The sequence below is a fragment of the Bubalus kerabau genome, chromosome X (genome assembly GCF_029407905.1).
Source record: "Bubalus kerabau isolate K-KA32 ecotype Philippines breed swamp buffalo chromosome X, PCC_UOA_SB_1v2, whole genome shotgun sequence".
Lineage (NCBI taxonomy): Eukaryota > Metazoa > Chordata > Mammalia > Artiodactyla > Bovidae > Bubalus > Bubalus kerabau.
The window spans coordinates 23,322,249-23,330,674 of record NC_073647.1 but is presented as its reverse complement, the minus strand read 5'-3'; the positions used below and the strand labels follow the sequence as shown (position 1 = coordinate 23,330,674).

General features: G+C 42.8%; 1 long non-coding RNA gene across 1 annotated transcript; it reads right to left on the bottom strand.

Annotated features, from left to right (window-relative positions):
• Positions 1-417: 417 nt before the first annotated feature.
• Positions 418-5,722, bottom strand: LOC129639589 (uncharacterized). Its single transcript, XR_008708484.1, has 4 exons — positions 5,614-5,722; positions 2,603-2,677; positions 2,125-2,246; positions 418-1,565 (listed from the first exon to the last, which is right to left on the bottom strand). It is a non-coding gene; the product is annotated as an uncharacterized LOC129639589 (long non-coding RNA).
• Positions 5,723-8,426: the final 2,704 nt, after the last annotated feature.

Sequence of the window (8,426 nt, the reverse complement as noted above, 5' to 3'; positions counted from 1 at the left end):
GGTCAAATGACAGGGAGGGAACACAGACCTGCCCTTCAATATTTCTTACCAGTAGTAAACAAATCACAGGACTTGAGAAGATTAGGCAATTACCCAATGAAAAGAACTGAGGATAGTTCTTGCTTCTATTAATCTTTCTATCAGTGGTGGTTGTGGTGGTTTTCTTATTAGCATCATCACCAACAAGACCACTATCGTGGCCACCACCATCATCATTTCCAGGAGGCTAACATGCCTCTCAAAATGACTACTGCTATCCTGATGAAACTAGTGTCTGCATAGAACAGGAAAGCAGAATAAAAAAGAAACATACACCGTTTAAAAGGTCTTAAATTCAAGTGCCCAATATTACCCATTTCTCTGTCACCCACATAAATCAAGGGCAAGCATGAGCTTCATACAGGTAACTTAGTTTGAAGACACTGTAGTTTATTACCACTGCCACCCGAGAGAAAACACTTATCCAATACATGCCCCAGGAGGCTAAGTGAAAAGGCAGGCCTAGGGATCAACACCTGGAAAAGCACAGAAGAGCCAGGTCACATCTGACCTATACTGAGTAGTGTCCCCTTCTCTTGTTCAAGAGTGTGAGTTCTTGAGACTGCCGCCAATTGGCAAAACACTGTTTTCAACTACTCTGCTTTGTGACTGCTTCCTAAAATGCCAATAGTCAGCAGAACTCCCCATGAAACAATTCACTGAGGCCTTCCCCACAGCCCTCTGCAATGCAGAGAGCACAACTGTGATGCGATGCACAGCTGGCACAAGCCTGTGTGGAAAGGAGAGAAGGGGTCACAGTTATTGTTAAGTTTCACAACTCTTTTGACTAGCAAATGAGCCCAGCTTGGTCACCATCATGTCTCTTGGTGAAGGAACAAAGGTTAGGAGAAACCTTTCTCTCTGTATTCTAGGTTTCAGTTTGTCACTCCATGAGGCATCCACAATGAACCCGTCGTCCAAGAATCTGAAGTAATTTAACCCATTACAGGTATAAACCAAAACAGTATGAATGTCAATGTGCTGGGAAAAGAACACACACTCTGGTTTCGCATCAACAAGGAAATGTGCAACTTGTACATGAGTGGGTGAAATTCAGCTTCTGTGATGCCAGCTTGGGACTGAAAATTGTACCACTAAGAAAGCAGGGGAACAAGTGTTATCTATTGAGACTAAAGTTTAGAAGGCTCTTGGAGAACATTTTAAATAGTGCATATTTTCTCCTCCCCTTTCAGATGAGCAATAGACGGTCACTTAAATGTTGATAAATTAAACACCACAAAGAAAAGTAGTAACATTGTGTAAAGAGAAACAGTAGAGACCTTTCTGGCACTGCCAGGTAACAGGCACCCTCTGGCCTGCACAGGATTCAGTCTGTAAAGTCTTCACAGGTGCAGATGCAAAGTCATGTCATCTTCCAGGCGAGGTGTCCGAGATGACCAGAGAAGAATGTCACTCCCAGCAAGGAAAAGCCTGGAGTTCTGGGCTGCCTCTTGCTTCACAGCAGGACTAAAGACATCTGGTTTGCAATGAGATGCTTGGGTACCTCCTGAGGTAACTGGCTGGCCCTGAGAAAGGAAATAAGCACGTAAATGAAATGACGCCAAAGTCCAAAGGACTGGGGCAGGAAAAGGAAACAGTGGCAAGAAAGAGTTGAAGCAAAAACCATCCCTTTCTTCTTCAAAAGGTGGATTCACGAAATAGGGGACTACATTCCTTGAGCACCACTTGTGCCCTAAGTCCTTAACAAAGGTTATCACACTTGATTCTCACAACATCCAAGACAGCATGCTAGAAATCCCATTGTGTAAATGGAGAGGAAGTGAAGTTCAAAGATGATAGTAAGAGAGAGCCGAGAGACTTTCTGACTCAGACACTGGAGGCAATTTGTGGATGAAACACAAGGTATGGTCCCAGAAATATCAGCAAGCAAACACACGACCAAGAATTACTGGAAGGGTGAAAATTTGAAGGAGTATTGACTCCTGACTTGACAATTACTTCTGCTGTATTCCCAGGATCCGTATCACGTGTGGAAGGGGTCTGGGAAACCACCATTCACCACCACCCACTTGGTCCACAGGTCCCATTTTATTCTTTTTCATAGACGGAAAAATTTTCAATGACCTTCAGATCCATGTTGTCATACTAGGAAAAAGGGCACCCAAGCACACATTCTGCATTCATGAGGTTTATTTTCAACAGGCCGATCAAGTCCATCTTGCTGCTGCCAAATACTGCAAGCATTTCTAATGAGAATAAAAAGAGAGGTCAACCCTTTGATGAGAAATTGTCAAAATTACTTGATTTTGAAAACTGACATTTTAAAAGTCAATGTGTCTGCAACACTGGCACACACAATGAACAGAGGATCATGATTAAGGACTGGGCAAAGATACCACTGTCTTGTTTAATGAACTGATTCCATTAACGATTTCTACCACAGAATTAGCAAGCCACGTCCAGGGAGAGACCTTGACACTGTTTTCCTAGAGACCCAGGAAAGCATTTTGTCACCATTTTCAATTATGCTACAGGTGACAGGGAACAAGTCCTGCCCTCTGCCCAGCACCTGTGGCCCCACATAACATAAGTTGGCTCTTACTTGTCTGGTGGATCAGGGCAGTTGGTTTCACATCCACTCTTTAGTTGACAGTCCTCTACAGGTCCTGAAGGAGATCTGCAAGAAGATTGCCTGTGGGTATTCAGACTAGCACAACTGCAGGGAAATTAAGTAACTTGGAAATGCATATAGGTGTGTGTGTGGGGGGGGCAAACACCCCATTTCCCTTATGTAGAGAAGCTTCCGAAAACACTCAACTCAGGAGCACAATCATGCTACCTCTGCCCATTAGACTGGGCCAAATGTTATGAAAGGTAACATAAGACAGAGACTGATCTTCAGAGATATGGCTTCCCCTTCAAAATGAACCACTTGTTCATCCTGTTTAAACCAAACATTACAGAGTAATTATGGAACATTACAGTCAAAGGCCATGACCCTTGCTTGAAGAAGGACAGTCTCAGAGAAGACTTTTTTCTTTTTTCACAGCTTGGGCCAGTGGACAGCTTGACGCTAGTCACTGTTGTTAAACAAGGGTTAAAAAGCCAATCAGACATTTGAATCAGTTCTAATGAGGTGGATGAAACTGGAGCCTATTATACAGAGTGAAGTAAGCCAGAAAGAAAAACACCAATACAGTATACTAATGCATATATATGGAATTTAGAAAGATGGTAACAATAACCCTGTGTACAAGACAGCAAAAGAGACACTGATGTATAGAACAGTCTTATGGACTCTGTTGGAGAGGGAGAGGGTGGGAAGATTTGGGAGAATGGCATTGAAACATGTGTAATATCATGTATGAATTGAGTTGCCAGTCCAGGTTTGATGCACAATACTGGATGCTTGGGGCTGGTGCACTGGGACGACCTAGAAGGATGGTGTGGGGAGGGAGGAGGGAGGAGGGTTCAGGATGGGGAGCACATGTATACCTGCGGTGGATTCGTTTTGATGTTTGGCAAAACTAATACAGTGTTTGAGGTTTAAAAATAAAATTAAATTAAAAAAAAAAAGCCAATCGGAACATTTTTTTCCTTATTTATGCAAAGAAGATAATGAAAAACTTTTATAGAAATCTTATGAAACAGCCAAGGACCCACCTTCAACTGGGTTAAATGATACCAAATGCAATTTCTTTAGCAAAAGAATATCCCAAACTCTTTAAATGGCAGACACAGTCAGATGAAATGCAATCAATCTGATAACACATCAAAGACAAAGTCACATAATTATGTTTTGTAAAAGATGATAATGACAACCTTGTATGCGAGACAGCAAAAGAGACACAGATGTATAGAACAGTCTTTTGAACTCTGTGGGAGAGGGAGGGGGGATGATTTGGGAGAATGGCATTAAAACATGTATAATATCATATAAGAAACAAATCGCCAGTCCAGGTTCCATGCAGGATACAGGATGCTTGGGGCTGGTGCACTGTGATGACCCAGAGGGATGGTATGGGGAGGGAGGTGGGAGCGGGGGGTTAGGATTGGGAACACGTGTACACCCGTGGTGGATGCATGTTGATGTATGGCAAAACCAATACAATATTGTAAAGTAAAAAAATAATAATTAAAAAAAAATAAAATAAATAAAAAGACAACTAAATTAAAAAAAAAAATCAAGACTATCCCCCAATGTATATTCTCAAGGAGCTTTATGAAGAGGGAACAACATCAGAATATAAACAAAATAACTCTATCAAACAAGAAATTATAATGCAAAATCAAGCATAATCAGAGGTGAAGTTCATTTCCTGTAAATTGATATTTACACAAAACCATTTAAAGAAAGTTCTGGGGAGCCACAGGAACAAAGTTAATTGAATACAGTGAGATGAACATGTAAAATTGAAATGATAAGAACATCCAGTTGTGGTGGACAAGAGGAGCTCATTCACATCCACTGTGACTGTGTAAACTCCAGCACCCAGGCAGTCCATTTAATACAGAATATGCCCACTGAAAATATGTTTATTTGCAGAGTAGTTGTGAAACACGAACAGGATCACAATTAAGCAAAGTCAAATGACTGCAATGCCCTGAAAAGGCCCACACCATTATAATGTATAGTAAAAGGAATAGGAAAACACTGGGTGCTTGTTTCCCTTCTGGGTTTGAAAGAAAGCAACAGCCCAAGAGACTGCTGTTTTCTTATTTGTAACCTGCAAACATCACCAAATCTTTTAAGGGCCATTTGTGATTCAATAAAAGGATCTTAAACACACACAGAATTCAAAAGAGCCTTCCAAGGTGACTGAAGACCACATTCAGGGTCCGTGAACAAGCCCCGAGCCAATCAAGCCATCTGCTTACTCAATTTTCATGTTAAAATTCTCAGGATTTGTGTTCTGTTTTAAGGCAACACGTGAAGACCATTAGAAAAGTTAATGAACAATGATATTAAACTTAAAGCCATGTTGTTAAATAAAACACAAAACACCAAGGCAGCCAAGGGCCGTCAGCTGTCTTAACAGGGCACCCGCTACCTCAGAGACTTAACTTCCTCGTTTCACGTGGAAAATAACAGAAACACGCTCAATGGTTAAGAAAGGTCACAGAAATGGCTAAGATCAACACTTGAACCTATATCCGGCAACGACATATCCAGCCCAAACGCCCTACAATACAAGGCGGAATCAGCTCCATGATGACCAACGGTCACCAGACTGTCTGGCATTCCCACGCCACTCAGCCAACCGCACGCACACTTCCCTCACACTAGGCTGCAAGTACTACAAAATATTAACACCGTTAATGGGAAGGGGCTCTGCAAGACCCACAATTAAACAAAGAAAATCGTCAAGGTTCATCAGGCTGTTACATAAGGCCCAACACCAAACCCGGAAGTGCCTGAGAGACCTTCTTTGCCACCCACCCAGGAGCCACCAGACACGTTTCTCAAGGTGTCCAAGTAGGACACCCCATCTCCCCGACTCTCCAAATCACACTGCTACTGCTACTGCTAAGTCACTTCAGTCATGTCCGAATCTGTGCGACCCCATAGACGGTTACAGACAGCCAAATACGAATAAAGTAATGAAAATGTACACTTTTGAGATCTCGGGAAAGGGAGCCACCACGTTAAATCCTAACCAAGGAGAACGGTAGATGGAAGCCCCACAGGACACTACAAACAGTCGGGAGCTTAGTCTCTGTGCTTATTCACATGCTAGGGCTTCCTCCACAATGTTTCCACGGCACCACCTCTCAACGTCATCATTGGCGGGCCTGTGATGATTGACGGGGAGATTGGCCATTCCTCTCAGGTAGGTCTACTGGTGGGAATCTGTCTGTTTCAAAAGCCCCACCCGAAGTAATGAAATCTCTACTCCTACTCCTGTCTTTCTATATCCGTGTCTATCCCTCAGTGCCTAGCTCTACTTCTTAGGTCTTTGCACAGATCTTTTGCTTTGTTTCTAGTCATCTTAGATTTTGGAAAGCATGCACATTCAGTTTACCCAGGCCTAGGGCAATTGAAGAAGGCTGAGTGCCGAAGAATTGATGCTTTTGAACTGTGGTGTTGGAGAAGACTCTTGAGAGTCCCTTGGACTGCAAGGAGATCCAAGCAGTCCATTCTGAAGGAGATCAGCCCTGGGATTTCTTTGGAAGGAATGATGCTAAAGCTGAAACTCCAGTTCTTTGGCTACCTCATGTGAAGAGTTGACTCATTGGAAAAGACTCTGATGCTGGGAGGGATTGGGGGCAGGAGGAGAAGGGGACGACAGAGGATGAGATGGCTGGATGGCATCACTGACTCGATGAACGTGAGTCTGGGTGAACTCTGGGAGTTCGTGATGGACAGGGAGGCCTGGCGTGCTGCGATTCATGGGGTCGCAAAGAGTTGGACACGACTGAGCAACTGAACTGAACTGAAGGGCAATTACATCCCTCTCCAGGAAGCCATCCAAGCTTAACTCCTGCCAGGCATAATGTGAGTTCTTCATATTAGATATGGACATGGAGATATACCAGAGCACAGTTCCAGGGGAATTGGTTATGAGCTCTGGGATCAGAGAGTACTGGGCTGGGCACTTTGTGAAGGAGCCATGGTTTGCACTTGGAAATTTGGAAAGTCAGATCAGGTTGCAGATATTTTGGGAAGACTATGGAACACTGACAACAAACTAACTCATAGAAGCGTCTAGGATAGGTACCACCCTTCTCAGGATTTTCATATCCTTTCCTGCTTTTCTATCTGTGAAAATCATGTCTTCCTTATAAGGCCTAGGCATAAATCACTTACCTAGCTCTTTTCCTGAATTCATGTCCCCACCCCAACAAGAAGCATTATTTATCCTGTTGCTATAGGAATAAACATAGGAGGACTTCATATCTCTGCTGCAAAGGTTGCTATATTTCAGTTATTTAGAGTGAGACTGGAAGCCCACTTCTTTCCCTGGAGCCTGCTGTTGAGAGATCTCTGCACCTGCTCTCAATTTGTGAGTTGTACAAACAGGAAGGTGCAGCTCCCCTAGGCTTGACTACCTTGAGTGTTTAACTCATCTACACTCTACAGGGTGTGCAGACCCCATAGCCTATGTTTCCCTTAGCTGGACTGCATAGTCACAAGCTGCACAGTCCTTCTAGGAAAGATGATCTAATGCTAGCACTGTCCTTCCCATGGGAAAGATCATGTAGGAGGGTGTTTGAGACCTCATGGTGTGCACAGTGTTATACAGCAATCCATGATGCTGCCCTACCCACTGTGATTGCCAATTTTATGTGTCAACGTGACTGGTCATGGAACATCCAAATAAACAATTATTTCTGGTTGTAACTGTGAGGGTGTTTCTAGATGAGATGAGCATTTGAATTGGTGACTTAGTAGAATAGAAGGCCTTCCCCACTGTGGGTGGGCATCGTCCAAGGCCCAAATGGAACAAAAGGCAGAAAAAGAAAGAATTCTTTCCCCTTTTCCTATCTCATTGCTTTAGATAGAACATTTCTCCTCATTTTCTTTTCCGCAACTAGGATTCACACCACCAGAACCCCTGATTCACAGGCCTACAGACTGGGACAGAGTTACATCACTGGCTTTCCTGGATTTACACCTTGCAGACAGGATATTGTGGAATTTCTCAGCCTCCATAAATAGGGAACTACATTCCTCAAGATAAACCATCTTCATATATATATATATATATATATATATATATATATATATAAATACCTATGTGTGTGTGTATGTACATAAACATATATATATGGGTGTAAAATGTCTCTTATTGGCTCTATTTCTTTGAATAACTCTGAATGATAAACCTGGAACAGACAGCTAATGTTGTTAAACTTGGCTACATAGCCCTCAAATAGAACTTGGAAGAAACAGCAAATCAAGTACTTGAAAAGTATATCCAAACTATGGCTTCCAAACTAAGATACCAGAAACAGCCAAATATTGGCCTAGAGGATTTTCTTTTCCATTGGAGATTAGCTGCTCTTTGTCAAGGCCAGAGAAAGCTTATAGGTGAGCTCTTCTAAACCTTGGGTTGTTGGGTGAGCCTTTGACAAAGAACCTGAGGGCAGGAGAGTTGTTTCAGGCCTTCTGCAGTAATGTGTAAAGGTTGATTAATCCACATGGGGAGGGATGACAAGGAAGATTGGGGCTGTTGATATTAATCTTGTCTCAGGATCTGCCAAGTCTTCCCCATGTGTGATTCAGCTTGTCCCTTTGACTGGTATTAACAAATGCATATATGCTGGACCCTCTCAAGCCCTAGCATGCAATGACCACTACCACACAGGTCCTATCTTTCATATCACCAATGTCTCCTCAATCTGTGGTCACCATTTATTCCTTTTTTTTTTTTTTTTGCATGTGTCACCATGGAACTTTGGGCTCCAGTTCCACAACCAGGGAT